Genomic DNA, 10,490 nt, shown 5'->3' on the forward strand with positions numbered 1-10,490 from the left:
GCCCTTACATGTCCAGTGCCATTTTCCATTGTTCTCATCATCAGATCATGCGCTCAAACTCATTAATGTATAAAATTAATTAATTTGCATCAATATATCAAATTACGTGTGGTGCGGAGGAAGTAGCAAGAGAGAGGTTTTCCTCTCCCTCTCTCATCACACCAAATGCAGAGGTCATCTGTAATGAAGCTGAATTAATGGAAGAGATAAAAAGGAATTACTTTCTCACACAGGTCATGGTGGGATTTGCTGCTGTAAAATGTGGGGATGGTTTGTTTGGGGATCAGACCTATTCATGGAGGTTAAGGCTATTCATCCAGAAACAGAGGTAGTAGTAGTAATAATAATAATAATAATTTATTATTTATACCCCGCCCATCTGGCTGGGTTTCCCCAGTCACTCTGGGCGGCTTCCAACAAAATATTAAAATACAATAGTGCGTCAAACATTAAAAGCTTCCCTAAACAGGGCTGCCTTCAGATGTCTTCTAAAAGTTTGGTAGTTGTTTTTCTCTTTGACATCTGGTGGGAGGGCGTTCCACAGGGCGGGTGCCACCACTGAGAAGGCCCTCTGCCTGGTTCCCTGTAACTTGGCTATTCGCAGTGAGGGAACCGCCAGAAGGCCCTCAGTGCTGGACCTCAGTGTCCGGGTGGAACAATCCCACTCACTGGGAATCACAAGTGAAGAGAGTGTTGTTATGTCCATGCCCTGCTTGTAGCCTTCCCTTGGACATCTGGTTGGTCACAGCAAGAACAGGGTGCTTGTCAAAATAGGTCTTGGGTCAGCAGGACTTCCTTAATTTTTACTTCTTGCAGGCTGGCGTACCACATTCCTTGTCATTCCTTTCTTCTCAACACCGTTGCACCAACACAGGTCTTAAGCAGTAGGTTTTGCCAAAGTTGTGCATCCCAAAGGTAAAATCAACATGCTCTTGATTTGATCACAGTGTGCAGCAGTTCTAGATATATACAAGGAGAGAAATCCCCCCTTTTTTATCTTGCTTTTTCACTCCATCACCCCCAAAGCATTGCAGCACAATTTAGAGCTACTCCATTTATGAGTCAATGATGCCTGCAGATCTTCCTTTGTGAAGTGGGACTTTTGTGATATTACCTTGGAGACTAATTAAGCTGAATATGAGTGCCAGAACACCTTGACACCAAGAAGGTTAATGGGCCGAGCCTATCTCCCTCTCGGAGATGAGAAGCCCGCATGGAAGTCAACTTGGCGACATTAATTGTCGTATCGAGCGGAGCAGAGCGAATGCCTCTGAAGGCATTCTTTGCCATTACATTAATGGCATTGCCGTGTCTATGTTCTTTAAGTAATTGGCAGACTTTTTCCTCACAGGTCTTGTCCTCCATTTGCTTTCACAGAAGATTAGACACCATTGTGTACACTATCATCCGAGTGCATAAGTTGCATGTATAGAAAACCAGAATATAATGCGTTGACAGGAGAGAAGAGTAAAGACAGGAGCGAGAGAAAGGGTTGTGGGGAGGGAGGGAGGGAGGGAGGGAGGGAGGGAGGGAGAGAGAGAGGGAGAGAGAGAGAGGGAGAGAGAGAGAGGGAGAGGGAGAGAGAGAGAGAGAGAGAGAGAGAGAGAGAGAGAGAGAAGTGAAAATATGTCAGGTTTTGTCTCTTCAGCCCTTGTTGTGGTATCTCCGTTGCAAAAGCAAAGCTTAAACCATGACAATTTCCATTATCTCCGGAGTCCGATCTGCATTTTATTTTTCATAAAAGAGCTAATTGAAGGTAGGTGGATTGCAGCTGCTTTGTTTGTAGAAAAGCAATATCTAAATGTTTTTTGGTACACAAGATCAATGAAGGTCAAAGCTAAATTCAGACTACTTAGCTTTGTATGGTTTATTCAGAGATTGCTTTGCGGGGATGCATTAGTATTCTGATTCAGCACGTGAGAGCCGATAACTCTGGGTCCCACCACATGCGAAAGGGAGTGATAATTTATCAGAACCTTGTCTAGCACCCTCCTCTTCTTTGCCTGGCCTGGACCATATCAATTTCTCTGCAGGGTAAGCATTACAAGCAATATATTCCTGCAGTGATCAAGGTGTTTAAATGAAAAAGTGCAGAGCATGCAGGATAGGGCAGAGTGAAGATTCCATATGATCTGTCTATTGGGTGATTGCCAATTACCAGTTCACCCTGATTGGTTCACTGGCATTGCTCTGAATTTGATTGGTGCTTAACATTCATTCACACTCCTATGTCCTTTGACCAGCTGTGCATTAACTAGGTCAGCTAAGGCTGGAGACAGAGAAATATTAATATGCTTATTAATTATTAAATTTTTATGCAGGACCACAGGGCTGTTTACAATATAAAAACACAAAAATGCATAACATAGTAGCCAGCAAACAAAATATTTCCCCCTCTTTGTTGTTGCTGTTTTGTTGTTTAGTCGTTTAGTCGTGTCCAACTCTTCGTGAGCCCATGGACCATTGCACGCCAGGCACTCCTGTCTCCCATTGCCTCCCGCAGGTTTGGTCAAACTCATGCTGGTAGCTTCGAGAACAATGTCCAACCATCTCATCCTCCGTCGTCCCCTTCTCCTTATGCCCTCCATCTTTCCCAGCATCAGGGTCTTTCCCAGGGAGTCTTCTCTTCTCATGAGGTGGCCCAAGTATGGGAGCCTCAGCTTCAGGATCTGTCCTTCCAGTGAGCACTCAGGGCTGATTTCCCTAAGAATGGATAGGTTTGATGTTCTTGCAGTCCATGGGACTCTCAAGAGTCTCCTCCAGCACCTAATTCAAAAGCATCAATTCTTCGGCGATCAGCCTTCTTTATGGTCCAGCTCTCACTTCCATATTTCCCCCTCACACAACAGATTAAAAGGCCATAGATTGTTTAAATAGTCAAAGGCCTGAGAGAAAAGGAAAGTTATTTGCCTTGTAGTTAAAGATACGTAATGCAGGCACCAGGTGAGCTTCCCTGGAGAGAGCATTCCATGAGTGGGGAGCCAACACAGAAAAGGCTCGTTCTTCTGTTGCCAGCCTTCAGACCTCATGTGGAGGATGCATTTGTAGAGGATGCAAAAGACATCTGATGATTGCAAGGTCGTATGGGGACAGGCAGTCCTTGAGGCTATTTAAGGCTTTAGAGGTCAAAACCAGCACTCTGAATGGGGGCCCAGAAACTACGGTAATTGGCATCCAGTGCAGCTGGACCAGGATCGGCAATATAACACATTGCAGTAATCTAACCTAGAGGTTACCAGAGCATAGTCAGCAGAAGTTAGGCTATCCCTGTCCAGATTGGGGTGCCGTTGGCTCACCAGTTAAAGCTGGAGAAAAGCGCTCTGTGCCAACTCGCATCAGTCCCAGGCTGATGGTCAGGGATCATAGATGCTGTGGATCAACAATAACTGAGTGCCACAGGTTCTCAGTCCCTGCAACAGGACTTCCAGAGTTTGGATGTCTAGGGTTCATTGGTTATTAAAATCAAAGAGGCTTAGGAAAGAGACATTCAAGAAAAGCATGGAGACTTTACAGTTTCCTTCTGGACATCACAGTCCAGGTGTGGGCTGGGAAATAGGGAAAAATATATCCTTATGACAAGGAAGGAGACTGATGAATAGAGAATGGGATTTAATTCCTACTTCCAGAGTTCGGCTATGGAATGGCACAGACAATGGAGTTGGGTAAAAAAAGAGGGCAGGTAGTAATAAATGATTATGAGTTTCTTCTGAAAGAAGAACTGAATGCAGTATAAATGGAGAAGGAGGAGATTCGGTCCCCAATGCTCACATGCATTTAAGATGGGATGAAGTCCTATGAATGTGGTGAATATGATTTCTGAATGAGCTCTCAGATGCAGCAAGAGGGGTCTTGGGTTTGAAAATTTTGGACTCCCATTGACGCTATGGTACCTGCAGTTCCAGGCATGGATTATGCAGATCAGCATTCTTACTAATTTAACAAACCCAGAGCTGGTCACACAGGAAGGAAGGAGGGAGTGTGGAAAGAATCTATGCTTATCAGTAACAGATACTGTGGTGTGCATCCATTTGAGATCACTAGCTATTTGCAGGTGCTAAAAACAACCTGGAGCAAGAGGTGGAAGGAATAAAAGGGGGGTGGACCTGTAAGCATGAAAGCATATTTTTAATTCTTCCCCGATCACCGATTTGCCTCTTGGTTGGTCGACTTGGTTTTGCTGGTTTGTAAAATGATGGGCTCTTAGCATAATCCCAGCACCCTCGTTTAAAATGGAAATAAAGTAGCACAAAAAGGGCAACAATCTGGCATCTGTTGAAAAAAAAGGGGGGATGAATGAATTGGATTTGGCAGCTGTGATATCCAAGACCAGAAGGAGCATATCTATCTATGATGTGAAATGTAGAATTAAGTGGAAGGCTTTAGAAACAGTTTGCTTTTGGCTGCTCGCCCTTTGCAGATACAAGAGTTCAGTGGCTGTTTCTGAGCGATGTAACACTGCGCTTTGCTACAACCGATTGATTTCATCCTACAGTTAAAATGGGTGGCCAGCCTAAAAGTCTAGTGCTGCATCACTAATTATTTAAGGATAAATCAGCTCAGATTGAACCATTCTCTGGGCACTGGTACATGACACACTGACCATCTGAACATCATTTTTAACTCAGTTTTTGTTATGTGCATATATGCCTTCTTTCAGTGCTTGAGGAATGTTTGCTATATCAGCATCAATCTGTCACCAAAACTAAAGAAGCAGCTGCTTTGCAGATTTTGTTACACCACAGGCCTGTATAACTTGTGACACACATAAACCCGACCGCAAGTCGGATGCAGCCCACCAGCCATCTATTGTGGTGTGTCAGTTGCTTGGCAACCTTTATTTTTCAGGCAGAAACGGCCAGTTTATCAAGTCTCTGATGGACCATAGTCCACGTTGGGCCTGGTGGGTCACAGGTTGTGTAAATGGAAAGCGTAATGTTGGTGGTCAACAAAAGAGGTTCAAAGACTGTCTCAAGGCAAATCTTTAAAAATGTATTATAAACACCGACAACTGGAAAACACTGGTCTGCGAGCGCGCCCGTTTGAAAACAGCCTTTACCAAAGGTGTCATGGGCTTTGAAGACACTTAAACTCAGGATGAAAGGGAGAAATGTGCTAAGAGGAAGGAATGTTTGGCAAACCCTCACTCAATGTTTAAACTATGTTTATGGAAGACAATCTTACTCGGCTACGAGTGATCGCCTGAGAAGAAGGGCCTGCCATTCCATCTCTGACTATTTTGTGTCGGAGTGAGGAGCAATAGGAAAGATCAAGTCCATCAGGGGTCAAGGTCATTCTTCACTCCTGGAAGTGTAACCTCTTGAACATCACCCCAAGATGCAAGGAGAAGACTGAAATGAGTAGGACTAATGTACTAGCCAGACACGGGTGGCACTGTGGGTTAAACCACAGAGCCTAGGACTTGCCGATCAGAAGGTTGGCGGTTCAAATCCCCGTGACAGGGTGAGCTCCTGTTGCTCAGTCCCTGCTCCTGCCAACCTAGCAGTTCGAAAGCACGTCAAAGTGCAAGTAGATAAATAGGTACCACTCCAGCAGGAAGGTAAACGGCATTTCCGTGGACTGCTCTGGTTCGCTAGAAGCGGCTTAGTCATGCTGGCCACATGACCCGGAAGCTGTACGCTGGCTCCCTCAGCCAATAAAGTGAGATGAGCGCCGCAACCCCAGAGTCAGTCACAACTGGACCTAATGGTCAGGGGTTCCTTTACCTTTACCTTTAATGCACTAGCCATTTCCAAAAATGGAATGGTCCAGCAGTGATACAGCATCTGCTTTGCACGCATAAGGTCCTGAGTTCAATCCCATGCATCTCCAGGTGGGGCTGAGGGACATCCCTCTCTGAAACCCTGGAGAGCCACTGCCAGTCAGTGTGGACATGGAATAGTGAGCTAGATGGACCAGCAGTCTGTCCTGGTGTAAGGCAACTTCCTATATTCCTACGACGTAGCTTTCAAAGGCATACATAGGTGGTTTTTTCAACATGCTTCAGGTAGGCCCAAGCCTACATGAAAAGAGTGTGAAACAAGATTCAGGGACTGGCTAGATGAGGAGGAAAGGTGGGAAGCTACAGCCAGGGAACCCCGCAGGGAAGCATCGGAGTGGGAAGGCTCTGAGCCAGGAGAATGGTGGTGGGATGCAGGAGAGATGTCAGAGGAAGAAGGGGCTGCAGGCAGGTTGAAGGCTGAGCAAGCAATAGGTCTAAGTGAGGCTGAGGCAGCTGAACAGGAGGCAGGGGCTGTGACAGATCCACACCCACCTGCCAGTTCCACTATTTCCTTCTCCCCTTCTCCTCTGTTCCCAAGAACGAGGAAGGTGTAACATGTAGCAGAGCCAAAGGCACAGAGAACCCCTCCTCAAGGGAGTTTGTTGGGTAGGCAGCCAGCTGGGTTGGAGCCTTAAGAGGAATTGGAAGGCTCAAATCCTCAGTCCTGGCAACTGCCTCACCAAGATTGTCCTGCCCATGGAGTTCTCTGCTGGGTTTTGTTTCATCTGCATAAAGAATCAACTTTACTGCTCATCTCTGAGTTTCTGTGCTGAACTGCAGCTGAACCAGCCCTGGCACTAGAGCAGTGATGGGTGTGGCCTGAGAAGGGGGCATGTGGCTGTGGAAGAAGTGTCACATAGAGAGAGTCCCATAGGCCAAATAGAGAGGCTTGGGGGCCACATTCAAGTCCTGTATCTTCAGTTCCCCACCTCTGTTGTAAAGAGGAGATGGGCTGTCACCATATACAAAGGCACACAAAAGCACACACATTTAGTTGCGCTGAAGTAGTTTCACCTCCAGCAGTGCAAATGACAGTGGATGAGAGTTATTTCCTAGTCACAATAGAAAATTGTCAGGTTTAGTGTCCTTTTATCCAGATTCTTTAAGGCCTGGACCAAAATAAGCGAGGCAAGGCCATTGTTGTTCCCGAGATATCGTTTGGGGCTGCATACAGCTACTGATGGGTGCCCCTGTAGATGTGCTTGGTATTTTTTGGGGAATGCATTCACAACGTCAAGGTTTGCTTCTCCTACCCAAAGCGTTCCTCAATTTCACTCCCAGCTCCTGGCTGCATTAATATGATAATGATGAGTCATTTAACACTAAATTCCAAGGGTGAAGCCAATTACCTGTGTGCATATTGGTTAATGATGGAGATGCTAATGAGACCTTTTGCAGCTTGCATGAACTGAAATTGACCTATCAGAAGGTGTGATTCCGGCTCACCTAAACTGCCGCTTGACTGAAATTATCAGAGAGGTATTAATATCCCAGCAGCGAAGGAACAAAAGATGTAGTGCAGCTGCAGCGATTTCCCCAGATCTCACTTGGGTTCTTTTCCGATGTTATCTTAAAGACATGGGAACTGTTACTGTCAGTAATCCTTTCTTTGTGCATAAGGCCCTCTGGGCTTTTCGGCGGCAGCTCACCCTCCACCGTTCCTCCATGCTGGCATTGTTCTTGTTTGTAGGTAGGGTGATGCTGAGATAGACTTGAGCCTCCTCTGTGGCCCAAATCTCCTGGTGTTTCTGGCACAGTCTAGAAGGTGTGCACACCGTAGCAACTCCCATTCCCTAAAGGAAAATGTCAAGAGGGATATCCAAGCCTGAGCATTCAAGCTGCCGATCTTCAGGAACCCTTTGGATTATATAGAGTGTTTAATTTCATTAGGTTACTACCAAGGGAGCACTTAGCATTTTCACTGTGGTAGGCTCATGCATTTCTAATGAAGATACTAGATGAATGGTTGAAAACCTCTGGCTATTGCAGCAGCTTCTACAGCCCTTGTACTTTTCCTACGTGGCCTAAGAATACCGCCCCCCCAATAACTACTAGCAAGAGGGCTCCTTTCAGATTACCTTGGGTTCTTTTGAGGACCAAGAATCCATAAGGAATCCTCTTGTACAAATAATACTCCTAAATACCTGTTGCTTGAATTCTGGATTAAACGGGAAAGCAGAAAGTATGTGCCTTCTCCAATGCAAGAATCTTATTCCTGATGGCATATATAATGTCAGCTGCAAAAAAGAAAATAAAAAGAGAGAATAAAAGAGAGAATAAAATAAAAAGATGTTAACTTTTCTTGAACATTCCCCAATTCTACAATATCCTTTTTGAGGTGACAAGAACTGTACACTAAATACCAAAGGCAGATACACCAGAGACTTATATAATTGCATTATAGTATTTGCAGTTTTATTTTCAGTTTCTTTCCTAATGATGCCTAGCATGAAATTTGCCTTTTCACAGCTGCCACATACTAGGTCAACATCTTCACTGAAATATCTAGTAAAGCTCCAAGGTCTCGTTCCTGGTCTGTCACCACCAGTTAGGACCGCATGAGCATATATGTGAAATTAACAATTTTTGTGTGTGCCAACAAGCATCACCCAATCAGGGATCATGTAATGAAGGGAATTGCTTTGCTTTGTACCCAGTCAGAATGGCTACATGAGAAGAGTTTGGATTTGATATCCCACTTTATCACTACCCGAAGGAGTCTCAAAGCGGCTAACATTCTCCTTTCCCTTCCTCCCCCACAACAAACACTCTGTGAGCTGAGTGGGGCTGAGAGACTTCAAAGAAGTGTGACTGGCCCAAGGTCACCCAGCAGCTGCATGTGGAGGAGCAGAGACACGAACCCGGTTCACCAGATTACGAGTCTACTGCTCTTAACCACTACACCACACTGGCTCTCATGAGGATGTTATTGGGCACAGTTGTGAATGAGAATTTGCTGTCACATTGTCCAAGGTTGCGATCCTCCACACACTTGCCTGGGAGTAAGTCCCATTGAACTCAGTGGGACTTTCTTTCAAGCAGGCACATATAGGATTGTGCTAGTTTTTGTCTGCACTTCTGAAAATATCCTCAAAGGAACAGTTTCTGTTCACCCCTAACAGAGAGTTTCCAATAAACGAAATGTAGACATATATGTAATTTGATGAGCACTTTGTGGCAAAAGAAGACTAGGGACTTGGCCAAAGTCATTCAGGAGGTCAGCATGATAAATGGGGATTAATCACCGGACCATTTTGCCTTTGGTGATTTCTGTTCCTTCCATTGCTTTTGGTTTTCTCCCAGTCTGCATCTCTGTTTTCTTTAATAAATGCTCTGGGGAAGGAGGGGTAGGGTGGGAAGGATGCACTGATGTGGTCTGTGATCTCTGTGGATGCAAATTCTGTCAAAGGATTCCTTGCAGGAGAATAAGCACATCATCAGGGGCTTTAGAGATACCAAGAGGTAAGTGAATAAGCTCATGGGATAAATGCACTGTGTACTGTAGTTGTTTGCCCTTGAAAGAATGAAATTATAGGTTTCATTAGAGAGCGGCACGGCACAACCACAATGCATAAATAGAGCATATTTCTCCCATTACTACCTCGCCCTGCTGGGCCACTGACACTCTGCTAATGGGAAACTTGTGGAATGTTAGGATTTACCTGGTGTATTTGGCAACCCAGCAGGTTTACTCTGTGCAGTGTGAGTAGAACCAAGGACATTGACATTCACAGTCTGTCCCTGGGAAGATAGCAGATATGTCAGGCTTGAAATCCCCAGCTGATCTGTTCTGCGTGAATCAGTCCACAGCACAATAGCCCTAGATGTCTGCGCTGCTATGAATTCAGAGACGCACAGGAGTCAATACAGTAGTGTGATTTTGCTTACTGAATCACAGTCTGTTTATGTAGCAATATGCAGGCTTTTGCATTACACAGAGCTGTTCATCAGTCAGGTGACATGGGAAATTATCCAGATCTCACTTTTACGTCAACAAGGGTGGTTGTCAAGGCATCTCCCTTAGTGGCTTACTGAGGGAGGTAGCAAGCTCTGTAGAAGAGCATGTCTTTTGCATGCAGAAAGCTCTAGGTTCAACAACAACAACAACAATTTTATTTATACCCTGCTCATCTGGCTGGGTTTCCCCAGCCACTCTGGGTGGCTCAACATCTCCATTCAGTCCTCAAAATCTCCATTCAAAAGAATCCCAGGAACCTTTGCCTGACACACACACAACCCATATTGCTGTAGCTAATCAGAAGTGGAAAAAATTAGACTATTGACTTGATTCAGGTGCAGAGGGGAGGGAGCCTGTGGCCTATGCAACTGCGCCAAACAGCATGGCCAATGGACAGGGATTATGGGAGTTGTGATCCAGTAATGTCTGCAGGGCTGCAGGTTCCCCACCTAGGGATGGATGAGCATGTCACCTTTGGTTTCTCATTTTTTCCAATCTTAAACTCAGTTCTCCACATTTCCACTTCATATTGGGAATATTATTTTTAAGAGTCCTTCTGAGAATTCATCAGTATTTCAGAGCCATGCTAATACAGTGGTACCTCAGGTTAAGTACTTAATTCATTCCGGAGGTCTGTTCTTAACCTGAAACTGTTCTTAACCTTAACCTTAACCTTAACCTTCACTTTAGCTAATGGGGCCTCCTGCTGCCGCAGCGCCGCTGGAGCACAATTTCTGTTCTCATCCTGAAGCA

The sequence above is a fragment of the Podarcis erhardii genome, assembly GCF_964252035.2.
Source record: "Podarcis erhardii genome assembly, chromosome: 2".
NCBI lineage: Eukaryota > Metazoa > Chordata > Lepidosauria > Squamata > Lacertidae > Podarcis > Podarcis erhardii.